General features: G+C 33.8%; 1 long non-coding RNA gene across 2 annotated transcripts in view; it reads right to left on the bottom strand.

Moving 5' to 3' along the window:
* Positions 1 to 17,809, bottom strand: part of LOC128090910 (uncharacterized) — a 70,002-nt gene extending 52,193 nt beyond the window's left edge. For both annotated transcript variants that reach the window (XR_008211144.1, XR_008211143.1), the window contains exon 1: positions 17,735 to 17,809. This is a non-coding gene — a long non-coding RNA (uncharacterized LOC128090910). The remainder of the gene's footprint in view (positions 1 to 17,734) is intronic.
* Positions 17,810 to 18,759: the final 950 nt, after the last annotated feature.

Genomic DNA, 18,759 nt, shown 5'->3' with positions numbered 1-18,759 from the left:
AATTACTTTGATGCTATTATTAGAAACCTAACCTACCAGACATTTTGAACTTCCTAAGTGATGACACATCAGACAGTGAACTTATGCCAGAGGATCGTTGCTTTGTTTATTAAGGCATAAGATAGGTGATCATTTTGGGTTACTGTACATCTCCATAGCCAACATTTAAACTATTCAAATGTTTTTGCAGGTGATTAGCATCCATGTGCTATATCTTGTGAGAGTTAAAGGCATAAAAAAAAAAAGCTCACAGAGAGTGATAAACAACATTGTGCCAATTGCCTATTTTATATCTCATTATCTAGTGTTTTTCAGTAACTCATATCAAAAAAGTTTATGCAGAAAAGTCACCAAAAAAGCAACAGCTGTTGGGTTGTGTTTTTTTCTTCCATTTCTGGTGATGTGAGTGGGTTAGGAGAAATCTGCCAACGCCTTCTATATCTCTCCAGAGACTGTAGGGCAGTCTGCTTGGAGCCAAGTGTAGAATTTCACTTCTCCCAAAGCTCAATAACTCTATATGATAGATACTGAACTTTTGGCACTCAATAAAAAACCCTTCAAAATAATTGGTTATAGTGCAGGTTGAAGATAGCTTGACCTTAAAATGTTAGGTGGCTGCTGTTAATATATTCATCTAATCCCAGTTAAACAATTATCTCAGTCTCTGAAATGACTTGGCCTAACTTCGTAAAACATTGAAACATCAACAACAAAAAATCTGCCTGGTTTGAAATTCAAAAACATTCTATGAGAAGCTGAAAAGACAACATCTTACTTCTAGAATGCTCTCTCTGGTATATATCTTACCTACTTATCAGGTAAATAAGTGTGACCTCAGGGCTCAATGAGTGTTTACAGTGTGATCTGCTGCAAACCACTTCTCTGTCCTACCCACATGAATTGTAGTAACTTTGCTCAGGTATTTCTTTTCTGAGGTCTCCATAGATATGACACATAAAAATAAGAGGAAATTAAAAAAAGAATGCCAGGCCTTTAGAACACACCAAGTTCCACACAGATAAAATAACTCCTGTGGAGATTTTCTGCAGTACTACCTCTACAAAGTTAAGTAAACAAACAGACAAAAGAACACTAAACAAACAAAAATTAAGCCCATATTTACTTCTTGCACTCATATGACTAGTGAAAGGAGGGTGTAAATTAATCCAAGGTAATGCAATGAAATATGACACTTCTCTGAAATGCTCCTGAATTCTATGTCAGATTCAGGCTCCCTGCCATTGTGCAGGGCAGCCATTAACAGCATCACGGAGATAGTGCCAGGATCCTTAGGAGCTGCTAAACTTCCAAGGAAAGGAGTTACAGAAGAACTCCACGGGAGTTCTGCAACATGCAGGGAAGTTAGTGTTAAGTCACTGCAGTGTAATTAAGGCAACTGGGGCATAACGTTTCAGATTGTTCAGAATAAAATCCCAGAATACATCAGTTAGGCTTTGCATAGAACATTTTCCCTTTTGACAGCTGAATGGGACAGATGGCCTTAGAGCTCTGTCACCACTGCACAAAACTCTATGGAGAATTCTTTTTTTTTTTTTCCTATGTTGTGATGCAACAATCAAATTTTTGAATTTCCAGTTTGCTATTAATAATCATACTTATATAATGAATATCTTTCTTTGAGAACTGAAAAAGAAAAGCTTTCATCCTACAGATTTTTAAAATCAACTTAAAGCTTAACCTGAAGAGTTTTAACTATGATAAAAGGAATGCTACCTTCCTCATATTTGAACATGAATTTCGCTATGAATTTTATGAGAAAAGTCCTTCTTGCTTCACTGATATAAAATATTCATGAATTCCTATGTGAGTGCTGAGATAGACAATAGTCGCACAAGAGAAGTTGTCTCGCTCTACTGCATTTGAATTACCCATAACAAAATCCTACTCTGGTGAGTACACAAGTTCCTACACATTTTAATTTATAAATACTTTGAATCTGAACATCTAAAAAAAGTTAAAGACCTATTCTTCGGGCTTTCTGATACTATCAGTCCTGTCATGGCCGTTATGACTTGCAGCACAAATTTTATGGGATAGTATCAATCTCTTGTATTCCAAAAAAAATACATAAAGGAACACTCCCTTCCTACAATTTAAAGCTAGAGCGCTTGAAGGGAGTACAAAGAGAAATAAACTGTGACATTTCCTTTTGTTTTCATTAATAAAAAAGTACTTCTGCATGCTGACCTAGATCTGCATGTATTTTCCCATGCAGCCTACGGTTAAAATTGCAGGATTCACAACAATCAAGGGACATTGAAGAAAAACATTATTTTAAAAGAGAATGAATAGTAATATGACTATTGCTTGTACAAACAAACACCAAAAAAAAAAAAAAAAAAAAAAAAAAAACACACCACTCTTGATAAAAGAGAATCTGATGTTACAGTTAAATTTTTAAATTACCCTTATTGCTCATATTGCTTGTTATTCTCCTAATGGCATCCTAATAGCATCCTAATGCAAATAGGTCTGATAAAAATTACACATTACAGTGTATAATCGAATGGGAAGGATTCATCTTTCTTGAAAGCAGCAGGTATGTCTTCTCACGAATGGAGACTTAGATGGAGATAGTGATCAGACAAGGTGTGATGATTTCTGCAATGACTATGAGCAATTAAAATTCATCTTATTCATAAAAATAACTTTGCCTACTCTGGTAAAATGTGAATGCAATCATCTAGGAAATGTGCAAATAAATCTTAGAAAACATATTTCATGGACACATTTGTGATTTCTTCTTTTAAGTTGTTTGTCAGCAGCTTTCTGTTTGCTAGCTGAAAGTGATGGGTAAATCAGCTCTCCAGGGTCTCGGCCTAGAGCTTTCTCTTCGTAGAAGAATCATGTAGGCAAATATCTCTAAAACAATCAAGACCTACTCACTTCTTTAAAGTAGAAGACAAAGCTAAATTACTGGGGAGTAACTAAAAGAAAACAAGTATGACATTGCCCAGGACTCTCAAGAACAACAGTAAAAATCATTTCAAATCAAGTTTCAGACTTACTATGCTCAGCTGGAATCTTTACTGCCTTAATAAGGGTTCTATCAAGACACTGTTAGTTTGTGTAAAAATAGAATATTCTTCATGAAAGGATTTTGCTAAAAAACAGGGAGTTTACTTATGAAAAGTCTTTTCTTAAATCTCATTAATAAGAAAGAGCTGCATCACACTCTATGCAAAATGCTACATCTGAAAATAATAAATACATTCAAGCCATAAAAGGTTACCTACAATGGACATTCATTATAAGACTCATGATAATAATGATTATAGTGATTACATATTTTAGAAATTGATACTTGAAGCGTTTATAAGCTAAAGCATTTAAATTTATGCATTTTATTTTTTGCAATTGACATAATTCAGAAAAATAAATATTAAGATTTATGACATCAGTAAGGTTTACAGAAATTGTAGCTGTCTGTTAATGCTGTGGCAATTTTTAGATAGAAGTGAGATACCAAGACCACATTTGTTAAAATGCAGATAACATTGTTCATTTTGAATGTTTACTTGTTAGATTAGTTGAATATTTACATACACATATTAAAATGCAAAACTGTGCTTTACACTTTGATCCTGAACATGGCACTTTACTCTCATGAAACAAGATTTCTCAACTCTACATTCAACAGCGATTTTTTGTTTGTTTGTTTCCCGGATTACTCCTTGTAACATGCTTTTCTGCGTATGAAATAACACCGGTATACTTGAAACACTATTAAGTTCCTAGCCCGTCAGCAAGAAATGAAGTATTTAGCTGGTGCTCTCAAAACCAACTGCAGAAAGGTTTTATATACATAAAATATATAGACCTCTATTAGGGAGTGATTTCTTATATGTATCCTCTAACCAGTGTTGCTACTTCAGAAACATTATCTCTAAGTTTTGTTTTAAAAATACTATTTGCTGTTACTGCATGGTCTTTCCATGTTTCTTTGTGGCCTTTTCCACTGCAACTCTGGAAAATAGTAAACGTTTTTATTTCTAGTATACATTTATTATGGGTCTTTATTTTAATAAGTTGATTTAAAATTTGATATTACAATTGGTTTTGTCTTGGAATTGTGTATTTTTTAATTAAGTCGTATAAGAAAAAAGTTGTAAATTTGTAACTGTCTATTTAGTTTTGAAAATGTATGCATCAATCATCATATATTCTTATATCCTGCCGTACAGGGTAGTTATTGGCATATATTTTTGGTATTCTATTTGCTAGACTTACAAATGAAATCATGTGTCATCACTGCAGTTTTTCTTACCTTTCCTTTAGCGAGACCAAAGATTTTTAGAATTCACCCAAATAGCATCTGCAGAAAACACAGATACTTTCTGAAATTTACTATGAGCTCTCAATCTGTTCAAGGATTGAGAAATTTATATGTTATAAATCTATGCATTAAAAGTCAGCAAACTTAGCTAACATATGTAAAGATACTATCTTACATGAGCAGTTAATGTTAGAGATGTTTAACACCTAAAGCATTTTAACATATACCACATATACCACAGTTTACATATACCACAAGTTCATTTGCCAGACTTACAAGTTTTCCCAAATCCTAGGCAAATTAATCCCTAAGAAAGCAAAACATCACAAAAGACTATTACGAGAGGAAAAAGCTTTTTATTAAGGAGAGAATATTTTTATTTAAAATATGAATGTTAGCATTATAGGAAAGCTAATTATAGCCCTGAATATAAATGTCATATCTCCATTCAATTGTGATTGTCACAGAAGTCTAAATGGCATACAAGTGGTGAAAAAACATTTCTGAATCTAAGATTTGAAGTATCACAGTTTGACCTACTTTTATGATCTTTTGTAACTCATTCATCACGTATTTAATTGGTGCTAAGCACTCAATAATGCCATTGATCTTAAAGTACAATTTATATTAAAATGTTTGACATAAAACACAAGTCAGACCAGACACACAAGTATTCTAGAACAAATACTATATGCTTTAAAAGTGTATTATTAGAGAAATCTAAATGCCACAGCAGAAATCAAAACAGCATCTTGCCTAATTTCTGTCTTTAATTTTCATCTTTACTTTCAGATGATTCTAAATGATTACTAATTGCAAATTTTTCATACAGCTACTGAATGAAATGCAGTACAAAATATAGATAGATCTAGACATTCTGGTTTGTTTAGTTGACACTGAACTTCGGTTATTTTGAAGAAAATTTCATATTATCTTTTGACTGTAATTTCTGCATAGTTAAATAACATATATTAAAGTCAACAGCTCTTTAGTTTATATTCTGTAATTTAATCATAAATTATCTTCACAGTTTCCTTAAGGCCTTTCAATAATCAACTATTTTTCCATAGATCTCTGTTACACTTGGCAGTGGCAACATCTTAAGATTTTGCAGATTTTGATTCCTTTGGCTCACCACTTGCCTCTATCTTTCCTTTAATTGTAGAGATCCTTAATTTTTATCACAACACTTATTATTTCCTTCTGAGTGATTAAATTAACAGCATTTTCCAAAACTGTTGAAAATGAAACCTTTATTGACAAAAACATTGCATCTTTCGGTAGGACTTTTATCTGCCTGAAACATACACTAAATTATTATTCTACTTCAATACTGAGAAGCAAGCAACACAAAAAGGCAAGTCATTTCCTGCATTTAAAATCCATATAGAAATCTCCTGATGTACACAAGAAGTCAGAATAACCCAGAAGGAAAATCTAATTGTTATAGCAACTGTATTGTTTATGTGAGGAATAAACTTATGGGAAATACGGATTTTATATAGATAATTTTAATTATGGATATGAAGGGCCATCACTAAAATTATTTTTTTTTAGTTGGAGATATCAGGTAAAAATATACTGTAGTCAAAGCATATGGAATTACTAACAAAACACATTATAGCTGTACGTGTCTGTTTTCAATCTGTGGCAATTCAGTATCACTTCCTATTCCCTTTTAAAACATTTTAAATAAGAAAAAGTAAATATATAGATAAGTTTCAATATTGTTATTACTTTTATTAATTCTGTGTCATATCATTTCATATGTGACTTTCAGGCTTAATGAAAGGATATTTCTAGATTAATAACATATGTCATCCATAAGAGAATTGAAAGATATGTCTCAGCTATTCTCTTCTATTCTTTCTCCATCTTCCAATATGTTAATTTTTTTTGTTTGTTTTGTTTAAAAATGAAGAATTGACATTTTCCCTTACATAAGGATAATGCCATATTTTTATTAGGAACCAGGCATTATTTTAAAAAGACACTTTGTGGTGTAGAAATAGTCAATATAGCATAGATACAACTGGTGTTGAAATAATTCAAAAGTTAACTACCCAAATTCAAATTGATATGCATGGGGAGTGAAAATAATACATTAAATTCTTAGAGGCATGTCTTTGAAATATTTTTATGAAGACTGAAATAACACCTTAAACATAGTGATTTCTATAAGCCTAGATTATTATTATTATTATTATTATTATTATTATTATTATTATTATTATTATTATTATTATTATTATTATTATTATTATGGTGAAAGCTATCCCTGAAATAATTTCAGCCATTTGTGGAAAGCACTTCCTATTGTTGTTCCAGTAGAAATGATCTTCCCATGACGTTTGTCTTCCAAATTTCAAGCAAGTACCATCAGATGTTCACCTATTTCACAAGACCATACTCCATGCCTAGAAAATATATATTCATTCTTTTGTAGAAATGTATTTTCCAGTCTAGCAGTCTGAGACCTTTTAAAATATTTTTTACTGCCTACTGGCAATCCGTCAGTGGAAGAAATTTGTGATTTTCAACAGTTACATGATCCAGATACATTTATATTAAAAATAAAATCATCCACATTGTTAAAAATCTAGGGTTTGCTTATAATAAAGAAAATCTGACCATACTAAGCATATGGTCTTATGCAAGAACTATTTTTTTTTAATATCCCAGCCAATACAGCCTCTGATGCCCATTTCTGTAATCATCTGAGACTCAAGCATTCAGGTGAAAGTGCCAGATACTTGCCCTGTTAATCTGTGAAGAACTTCTTAGGATTTCTTCCCCTCTAAAACAAAACAAATATTTCTTACTGAGATAACTTCGTAACAAACCCCTTCTGTCCTCAAATGTATGTAACTGGCTTGTGATTATGCTAATTTGATGCTGTGGGATCCTAACACCCTACCGATACAAAAAATTTTAAAATGTTAACAAAATTGCTATGTGCACTGCAGAAACTGCAAAATAAAAAGTTGCCATTTTCCAAATATGCCATTCTTGAAGGCACGCTGTGGAATTCTTGGTGCGTGCATTCATCTAATATCAACTTATTTTCAAGATAATTATGCAATTTGATAAAAGAAACTCTGCAGGAATACTATATATATATATATATATATACACATATACACAAAATAATATATATAATTTGTCCACTTAAGTGGAAACAGAAGTAGCTTTTGGTTCCTTAATCAACTGTGGATTTCCAACACTTTCCTACTTAAACTTAGCAAAGCTTGTGTTTGGCCCTAAAGGAACTTGCAGACAGCTTAATGCTCAGAATTTTAGAAAATGAAGATATTCTAAGGTCGAGGCACTATATAAAAAACAACTGTCTTTCCTCCATTCCAGTTCATTTCTTCTTTACAATTCACTAATACATCCTAAAATGAATTTATAATACATTGTACTGGAAAAATTTACAAATTACTAACTTGACACTTTTCCTGATTTAAGTAGAAATAATGTAATAAATCAGTATAATACTTCCTCATTGCCTGCCACCTTTTGCTCTTATAATTAAATATACGGAAGCATAAAGAAGTAAAATGATGTTTGCAATATTCTGAAGGATGGTAAAGTCAAGCTCTATCTGAACCAGTAGTGGGTTATTTTTATGTAAAAACACATTGAAAAGCATATGAATTTTGCTGATTATTTCTTATTTTCCTCGCAATTGCACAGTATTTAAGAACAGGGAAGAAGTTTTACATAAAAGGTGTGGTGTGTCACTTTATCCAGAAAATTTTGCATCATTTAATTTTTTCCCCATCTCTTCTGCTCCATGCTTTCAGGAAGAAGTAAATAGAAAAATGGAGGTGGGAATTATAGGGGGAGCGATTTTATTTTATCAGCCCAGTTCTATTAGCTTCATGTTTATTCTTACCTCTATGCTGTTCATTACTTGCATTCTCCTGGCTCTTATCTTCTAATTGCAATCAAGATCTCTTCATATTATATCTAAAAGCTTATTAGTATAATAGATCAACAAAAGGGATTTCTACGTGTGGATTTCACAAAGGTAACCTCTCATGATTCTCTAACAAAAATTGAAGTAATTTTGTAATTTAATTATGAAATATGTAACCTATTCTTGCCTTCTGTAGCATGAAACCATTGAAGCTAACAATGCAGTTGCATTTACCTATGGGTTGATGAGCTCTGAGAGTTAAGCACAGGCAACTCTCAAAGCATAAGCATCTTCCCAAGTTCATAATTCCTAATTACTACAAGAAGAATTACTACAAGGAAGATTCCTCCAGAGAGGGACCACTTTCATTCTGTACCTGACAGGTAGAAATTAGTTGCCTAATAGAATTGGAATAGCACTGCAACATGAAAGAACCAAGTAAGCGTTTTTAATTTAGCCTGCTTTTAAATTAGATTTTAATTTGGATTCAGATGCAAAGCTAGTAGAATGAGACAGTATATTTTGGATAACTTCCAATAAATTTACATTGCCCTTTACCCAGATTTCATACAATACGATCATCTGAAAAATAAACTCCTGTGTAAGTAAAGTTGTTAACTTTCTTTGCTGTTGAGGCATACGCCTGAGTTATATATGAAGCTGGAAAAGCTCACATTTGTACATATATCACCCTTTAAAACATTTAAGACATTGAAACATAACAGGTATTTATTTAATTTTAAATAATCAGAAAGCAAAGTGTCAAACTGTTTCTATTTATGACCTTCTATCTCAAAAATTTGTCTTCTAAAAATTAATCTTTAAGAGGAAGAGAAGAACTTGCATTTTACCTAGAACGTTTCTTTATTTTTATTCCCTTGCACATTTAAAAGACAGCTATTTTCACATCTGCAGGAAGAACCATCAGAAAAAATATTTTCAGGTATTACTTGTTTGATAACATAGATTGTGCTTTCCTGAATCTTGTCCTATGACAATTTACCAGGGATCTTTTCCAGTTACATGACATTTCTAGATTCATCAATACATTTTCAGAAACACTTCTCATCTGTAAGATGTTAAGGTGAAATATAAAACCATGGCCATAGCAGGAACTTCGTTCAATGGCATTTTGTTAGATAGGCAATTTGTTATGAAATTATTCAGCAATATAATTGCCTTTCTGACCAACTCATTTACCAGTAATTAGGGGACTAAAAGATACAAATTATAAATAAATGTTCATACAATTTCTCTGAAGTACCTGCCTATTCCTAGGATTGCTCTACATACTGAATTCTAGTATTATGCATTTATTGTATTAATTTGAAGCTTTGGTTTCCAGGCAAAAGTTGCATGCTACATAAACTAGGTTCTATATATGTTCAGAAATTCATTTACAAAAAATATGGATGTTGAATTAGTATTTAATTGATGCTCAGACCCTGTTAGGACACTGTGAGAATCCTTCTTTGTTTTTTGGCTCAAAGCTTGCTTCCTGAGGTTTTTCTTGTGATAAGACTCTGAGTGACTTGTCAAGGAGGCAAGAGATGGGTGCTAACCGTGTGACAGTTGATATCACTTTGGGAACATTTGAAAGCCCCTTCCTCCAGAGCTGCTTGCTCTGTAGAAGAGCGGAAGAGAGTGCTCAGGAGTGTTCACTGGTGGAAGATCTGGCCTGTGACTAAACAGCTCCAGCTTGGTATGAGAGGCTGGGGGATGATGCCATTGTATCCTGTGAAGGCAAGATACAAGTTGGTGCCTCCCTGCTCCCTCTTATCTGCTGGCAAGGCCAGGAAGATAAGAACAAAGGAGGTTCCCGCTGAGATCCCAGAGCCAGAAGCTGCCACTGCAAGGAGAGCTGACTCAACCACTCTGGATTTGAGCTGTCACTCCAAAGACAGCTGACTTAACAACTTTGGAACCACTGAAACTGGGCCATCATCGCCATCGTCATTGTCATTCTCTTCGTTGTCATCAACAGAACAATGCCTGACGACCCACCACTACTGAAGATCAAAGACTGAACTACGAACCTCGCTGGATCCATGGTGGTGACTATCTCCTCTTGCTTCCTATAAAGACTCCTTGCTTCTTCTTTTCTATCTTTTCTATCACCCTCCTTCCCTTCTCCATTACCCTAATTCATAATAGTGTCCATCCTCTCCTTCCCCATTTCCCTGGTTAAGATCCATAGTAAACTGGTCAGAGCAACATTTGAACCATTGTTTCTTAATCCCACGCTGGGTATATAGATAATAAAAGAATCTCCTCTTCCTCCTATAAATTGGAGCGAGACAAACACCCACTATTACCACTGGCAGAGTACAGTTTACCTACTATTCAAAGTGGGATCTCTACTTTTTAGGTTCCAGATGTCCTTCATTTCTAGAAGCAAAACATTTATGAAGACCAAACAGTTGATGTGAGCTAAGAAAGTGGTGGATGGTACGTTTCAGCAGTGGAGACAGCAGGCCACCTCTGCTGATGCAGATCATGAAGGGTATGGCATGCAAGCTCTTGCTTATTGCTGACAAAAATGCATAACTAATGGCTGTGACTATTTTGAAAAATAGCGTTTTGTAGCTAACAATTTGCTCTATCAAAGAGGGTTACTGTGCTCTTTGTATCCATTCTAGTAGCCACAGAAATAAATAGGAGGCATTACTTTCAGAGCAATATGTATTTTCTGTGTGTCAGAATGCTGAGGAAAAGTATCAGATTACTTTTATTAAAAGGATCTCACCAATACCATCTTCATTCCTGTCTTCTAAGCTACTCAGCTTTCACCCAAATGTCTTCTTCATAAAAAAATCAGCACAAACTCAGAACAGTTGTACATCCACCATACTGTTATCATATATGCTAGGAAGTTGTTGGAATATACAAATGAAATTATCTGTTCCTTTAAATTTATAACTAAATATTTTTCGGATGCCGAGCTCCAAATATTCTTTGAAAATTCAGAAGATATCTCAGCAAACTCTGCAAAGAACTTATCCATTAAATGAAGCTCTTCCTGGACAGGATTAATTTCTAGAAATTTCTTTTGTGATGCAGCCTGCTAAACAAACACAGACTGTGGGAATCGATCTGCTTGTGTTATTCTGAAAATGCTGAAAACTCTAGAGAGATTAAAGGAAAAAATAAAGGAGGAAAAGAAAACAGAATAAAATATTAGATATGCTGAATAATTTCAGACAAAATATAATATGAATTTGTGCCACGATTGATAAAACTCGTGGTCTTGAGACAGAGAAAAGAGAAATGCTTGGTTTCCCAAACATCACAGAGCAAACAGAAAGGTTTCTTCAGAAATTTAATGAGAAAAAATTAACCAGCTGTAGTGCTGGATGGCATGGCATCAAAACATCCAAAAGTTACTTTGAAAAAAAATAAATGAATGTTTAATGTTGGCAACTTCTCATACCAGAGAAAGGAAGTGTGTATTCTATGAAAGAAAACAACATAGTTTCATGACTTAAGCAGGCAGAACCAGAAAAATAGGGTGTGAAAATAAAATCTATGTCTTAAATCAAAAGGCTAAATGGTAGGCAAAGAGAGGATATAATATGTCTTAAGGATATTTATCCTTTGTGAAAAACATTCATGAAAGGAGAAAACGAGAATAGGCAATAAGATATAATATCGTGATCTTCGTGATTTAAGGATCCTAGACATGAAAGAACTGACCTGAAAGGAAGATTTCCATCAGAAGGCTTGATCTCCACTCTAGAGACAGAAAACACCCCAACTTCTCCAGACAATTCACAAATCTCTTACATACTGGTAGCTCTGTGATTCACAGTGTAGCATCAAAAGCAATATATAATCTGTGCTAACTGGAGATGGCCTAACACGCTAAATAGGCAAATCATCTGTCACCCAGCCCAATCATCTTGACCTTCAACTATCTCCAGACATACAAGATCTAACAGCTGTTAGAAAATAAAGCTAAGAATAATGATTTTGCTACAAGTAAAGAAAATGTCCTTTAGAGAGATAACATACATAAAAAAAACATTAATCTACTTCTCTTGCCTAGTTCTTCAAGGAATACGCTAAATGCAACTCAAAATTATATTTTAAAAAGAGCTTTTTATTTATTTAATGGTAAACTTCTATACACAAAGATGACAATGAGGGGATTTGTGAATTTTCCAAAAAAAGCTGAGCTCAAATGATAGCATTTCAATGTGTACTTTACCATAAAGTTACTTCAATATAGCACTTGGAGTAATCAAAAGAAAATACAGCCTTGTTCCTCTAGACCTTCTGCTCCTTCTGCTGGGAAAGCACAGCACAGCTTGTCACAGAAATTATGACATCAAAGTATTTCAGAGTAACTGAAATGCTTTTGAAAAATGAAGTGTTTTGGATGCAATTTCTCTCTCTATGTGTTCTCAGCAAGGGCATCACCAAGAAACTGCCATAAATAAATAAATAGATAAATTGTACAGTCTGAAGTACTGAAATCTTCATCTCATGTTTATTTGCATATGCATTCTGCAGATATTGAGGTTTGTATGCAGAGAGGAGAAGCATGGAAAACATCTAAGCACATAACGTACAAGCTCTATATGCCCCACAGTTCTTCAGGTGTCTTCAAGCTCTCCCAAAAGCAATGATGTGACCTGTGTGTCTTCTGGTACAGTGCATAGCCCTGCATATATTTATACTGACCTCTTTACTGAAATAGTAATGTGCTGTTTTAATTTTAACCTGTTGGTATGTGCTTAGGAAGGTTTGACTTTAAGTCAAAGTAAATAAACTGCTAAATTAAAAGGCTAGTGAATTGTGTAAGCTTTTAAGACTTCAAAAAATCTAATTTTTTAATGCTTCTGTATGCTTTAATATAAAAATAATATTAAAATATTTAATATATTTAATATAAAAATGTTTCCATTGTATGCTTTAATATAAAAATAGAACACTAACACAAAGTAGACACTTAACGATGAAACTAAAAAAATCTTCACCACTCATTATGAAAGTAATTCAAAGAATTAGTAAATAAACATCAGCTTTGAAATTATAGTGTAGACTGTGCATCAAAATATTCACCACAATATTACAGGCTATGCCCTTCTTATGATTTCTGAAAGAAATGAAAGGACTTTGTTCTTTGATAAATATTTGTAGCAAATTTTTAACAAGTAATTGTTAACGTCTATTCTTGACAATGCTGGTCAAGTTTTTTTCCCCAGTTTTTTTTTTACAGCTAAGTTAAACACTTGAAAAATGAGGGTTTACCAACAATAGCATTGTCTGAGCTTCCACTCCAATACTGCAAGGAGGCTTACGGTGATGCATTTTACAGATTTTAAGTGAAACATGTACTGTATCACATGGCATTATGTCATCAGGCTCCTGTTCATTGAACAACATTAAAAAGCTGGATCATGAAAAACTAGGATTCTTGTCCCATTAGGAAGTTTGCTTACCTAGCTCCTCCCTACCTTGGGAAAAATACAAGCACGTTTTTCTTCTCACATACTGCGCACACAATTCATATCAAAATTCAATCATGCTCAATTAACACTCAAAGTCTTCCAATAATTATGCTGAAGGCAGCACCAGCACATACAAAGCGATATGGGAATCAGAGACTAAGCTATGCATAAATTCACTAATAAGAGAAAAGGTCACAGTCTGATATTACTGAAATTTGATTAGATTTCAGATCCTTGTGCTAAAAATCAATGTTTTTTTGGCTTCAGCCTTTGTGCTCTGGAGTCAGCCAATCTCTGGGGCTCTGTGTATAATCAGAGGCTGTACCAGTGTTGCATCCTCTCTTGGGCACAAGGACAGCAAGAAATTAGAAAGGATTTACAGGTCAAAGCAGTCATGATTTGCCATTCCTACAGCTGAGGGGTTTGGGAAGCTGAAAAGGAAAAGTTGCAGCTGCTGTGAAGTGAAGCAACTGTTATGTTGGCCAGTGCTCATGAGAAAGGTAAAGCTGGTGCTGGGGATTTTACAGCTCTTTGATAGCTTCCAGGAGCAATCTAGTCAAACCAGGACAAACCCACAAAGGGCTTTACACATGAGCACTGCTGCAGAATGGTTACAAAATGGGAGATACAGCCTATGTTTAAACCTGTAAGTGAAAAACAAACAAACAAACAAACACAAAAGGCCCCCAAAGCAAGCCTTACACATAGTTTTCCTCTAATATGAAAACTGGCAACAAGTAATATTGAAAGCTTCTGAACTCTCTGTAAATTCATATGTTTTTCTGGGCACAAATGGAAGTCTGTCTCCTGCTGTACCCATTTTTTTGCTTCAGCAAGTTCAATCAAACAATTAAACAGATTGTCAAATGTACAGTACTGAAGTAACAGCTTTTCATGGAAGAAGAGACCAAATGATCTGATGAAAAAAAAGTAAATTAAAAAAAAATTGTTTCCCACTGGAACTACCCCTGATTTTCATGATCAAAGCAATAAGCTTTATCAACACAGAACTGACGAAGCAGTAAAGAGGATTACACCTATAAAGCTCAGAAAAAAAAAAAACCACAAAAAACCCCCCACCAATTAGAAAATAAAAAGAGAAAACTTATAGCATCACATGTTTCACCAAGTCTACCTTGTACTTTGGAATGATGCTGACTAATTCAAGGGGAAGCAAGGATGCCTAGATGTGAAATCTAATTCTCTGTTTGGGAAAAGAGCAGTTATCACAGTACATAAAATACATATTTATCATTGCACACATAGCAAAGAAAAAAAGAACTACAAGAGACAGCATAGAAAAGCAGCTGGTTCTATCACTGGAACTTGAAGACAAAGCTTTTTGTCAGGTAGTTTGTGCTCCCTGTATCTAGCTTTCCTGCGGAGAGATGTTCAGAGACTGGAGAAGTAGACAAGTAGACAAAACTGCTCAATTAAATGACAGCCTTTGGAGCCCATTTACATCTAAACCACAAATAGTAGGAGGAAGTAAGCAGTGGCGTTTCTCCAACTAGACCACGTCAGTTAAAAAGAGGTCTCTTTTGGCAGCTATTACCTTTGTGATCATGAATTGTATAATGAGTGTATTTTTTGAAGAAATTTTCTAGTGCTCAATGGATGGAACTGCTAGCAGCTTGGACTCTATATGAAGGTGACAAAAAAAATAAAGAACAAAATAAAACAGCCAAGTTATAGCCATAAGAAAAATAACATTGACTGATAAGGGAAAAAAAAAAAAGATGACATTCCTTTTCTTTTTCAAAAGCCATTGATTTTTCTTCCTTTTTTCTAATGGATTATATCAGACAATTTTCTTTTTATCATAAATTCAACATCATATCAGTGGCCTCCTCAGTATGTTTCTAAAATAACTGGATAAGAAAGACTCAAGCTCCTTAGAGATATGCTTCAGATATCCATCAACTGTACAAAGTATGCTCTTATTTTTACTATTATCTGACATTTTGTAAACTGAAGAGCTGCTCTCATAGACTATTCCAAACATTAAGCTAGTGGAGACAGCTGGGCTTTATGACTCAACAAAACACTTTCCAAATTTGAATTTGAAATCTTAAAAAATATCTGAAACCTTTTGTATCTATGTCATGGAAAGAAAATAATCATTTATATACAGTTGCATACAGAGAATGTCTGATAACTGAGTCAACTTTTATTTCAAAGTGCAGCACCAAAACTTCCTTCCTGTTCTTAAAAAATAAAAATCTATTCCGGCTGTGACTTTACAGCCCTTTCTGCACCCTAGGGAACAAGGAACTCAAAGTCTACAGAGTTTCAGCTTTGTGCTGTGTGCTCAGGGAGTGCTGCTACAGTCATCTTTTCACCAAAGGACACTTTTCACCATTGAGGACACTTGTCAATATGCACACGCAAAGGACCGCCATGTAGAATGAGAGCTCAATCCTGGAAATGCTTACCCACACTGCTCCCTCAGAACCTGAGATATGGAAATGTGGAGAATCTTCAGGGTAAGCACAAACCTTTCCCTGATAGATTGGCATGAGAAAACCTGTACTTATTAGAAATCTAGTTACAAGGTTTTTCAATTTGTCACTACCGTCAAAGGCAGGTATCACTAACAGCTGCTCTTCTTATTAGACCATCTTGATAAAGAACACAAGAAATTCTTCAGTGCAGCTTACAAACCTTAGCTTGGGAACGTGATTTTAGAAACAGAAAAGAAAAAAAACAAAGAAAAATAAAGGGGAATAAAAGTATTTTATCTTATTTACTGTACAAGAGATTAACATCATGTGGAAAATAATTTAAAATCTCAAATGCAATAAAATTAAAGAGTTCAATTTATTCTTTCAACTTTTATTGAGGGTTTAAAGGCTCACTGCAGCTCTTTAATCCTCCACACTGTACAGAATAATCTGCTGCACTTGAACATCTATCAAAGGATTTCTGCCTTTTTTTTTTTTTTTTTTTTTTAGTTTTTGCCAACTTATCACAAAACAAGCTTTACAGCTCCTCAGTCAATACCTGACGGGCCAGAACTAATTAATTTCCTTCAATGTTGTACAACTGATTAATATAAACATCTATTTTAATGTTTTCTAAAGATGCACTTGATAATTTTATCCTTTTTCTTTGGACTAGTCCATTATAGTATTTCTAAATTTTATTTTATTTTTTAATAGAGACACAAATATATACCTGAAGAAGGATGAACTAATACAGGCATAGAACCAGCATAATTTTAGATTGCCAAGAGATATTTGCTTTGTCTTTTGATTGCAGGCAGGAGGGTAAGGACATCACTTACCTTGCTGGTTCACTACCTGTCCATTTAAATTTGACAATAAAATTCAGACAGTTGTCTTAGATTCAGTAGGAGAAAGTCAAACTATGCCTTCTTTTTTTTTTTTTTTTTTTTTTAATCACTAATGTCAAAGAAAAACAGAAAATAAGAGATCCATTGGCAAAATTGAGATTTTTATTTGCTGTTTCTCTCTGGCCAAGAAAGCACATATTTACTGATAGCTATTTTATGCATTCACTGAATGAGTTGGCTGAATTCGGAATTCACGGTGATTCCCATTTTTGGAAAATTTTTCTGGTCAGAATCAGAATGCAAAACTCCTGTACCTGGAGCACAACATTAAAAAAATCTCTTAATACTTTAATGTGATTTAGCATGCATTTGGTTAGTAAAAATAAAACAAACAATTTTAGTGCAAGGATACTTCAGAGGAATTTAAAGAGCAGGTTACTGGATTATCTAGCAGTCTGAAGAAGCTAGAGAAATATTTATTCCCTACAAAACATTTCAGTGTAAACTATGTGATCATTCTAAAAAAGGATAAATTTATTTAAAAATGTAAATGTTTCCAGGTATCTATTTTAACTAAGATAAAAGAGCAACCACATTTAGCAACCATTGCATAGATTTTCAAAACAATTTTTAAGCAGCAAAGATTCATTGTTGAATCTATTTCTCTTAACATATTAAAAAAATGTATCCTATTTTTTACTCCAATTGCCAACTTCTGTTTGATGGAGAGTCCAAAAGCACGTGCAGATATCCAAACCATTAAATACCTGGTCTGAGTAGAAATGAATCTCTCTGACTATTCCTTGACTCAGGGCACCAAATCTTCTGCAGTCTTAAGCATCAGCCGAAATGACCAAAATGATGACCTAAATGAAAATCATGGTTGGAAAAGACTTCCAAGATCATTTATTCCAAACATCTACTTAGCACCAATATTTCCCCGCTAAACCACATCCTTTAGTACTGCATCTAAACACTGTTTTCCAGTGCAACTCCACTCCTCTTGATGGAAAAACCAGATGGTTCAGATGTGAAATCTGCTTATATTTACCAAACTCAAGCACTTTAAAGTATGCTGCCATCACCTTAAAATCATATTTTTTCTACATTTTTCTTTTTTTTTTTTCCCACAAGTGAAGTGATCTGTGCCAAAAGGGCCTCGCTTGACAGATAAGTTTTATTTGATCTGTTTGCTTATTCTGTCACATCTGCCTCACCCAGGTATACATAGGAAACTCCTAAAAGCTACAGGGATTCCTTGAAGATAGTTCTGGGTTTATTCTGCACATCGCTGCAGAAGATGAAGAATCCTACTCCAAATTTATAGGACTACAGCAATTTAGATGTATGCTACTTCAAATTAAACTTCACAGAGCAGATTAAAGCTTGTTTTATAGCTGCTTTTGGCCTCTAAAAAAGCATAATCAGGGGAAACATGAGAATTTGAACACTGATAGCTTTCTTCTTTTCAAATATTCTAACATCAAAGCTATTAACAAACATTCCCTGTAATCATTCCTGCATGTTTGTTTCCTGATAGCTTTCATGTGTTTCTATAACTTTCACCAATGTTTTCTTTATTAACCTTGGGATCTCTTTTTTTTTTAAGTTCACCTACTGATTAAAGCATAGAGATGAAAAAATATCAAAACATATCAATACTATGTTAAGCACTAATTTAAGAGGTTTTTCTTTTTTTTTTTTTTTTTCCCAAACTTAGACTGTCTGTTCTTACCCAACCATCCCTTTTTCATACACTTACTCATGTTTTCACTTACTCGTGTTATATTGA

Source organism: Tympanuchus pallidicinctus, unplaced genomic scaffold, assembly GCF_026119805.1.
Source record: "Tympanuchus pallidicinctus isolate F22 unplaced genomic scaffold, pur_lepc_1.0 scaffold5, whole genome shotgun sequence".
Classification (NCBI taxonomy): domain Eukaryota; kingdom Metazoa; phylum Chordata; class Aves; order Galliformes; family Phasianidae; genus Tympanuchus; species Tympanuchus pallidicinctus.
Note: the sequence above shows the minus strand (reverse complement) of the source record. Positions and strands in the feature narration are given on the sequence as shown.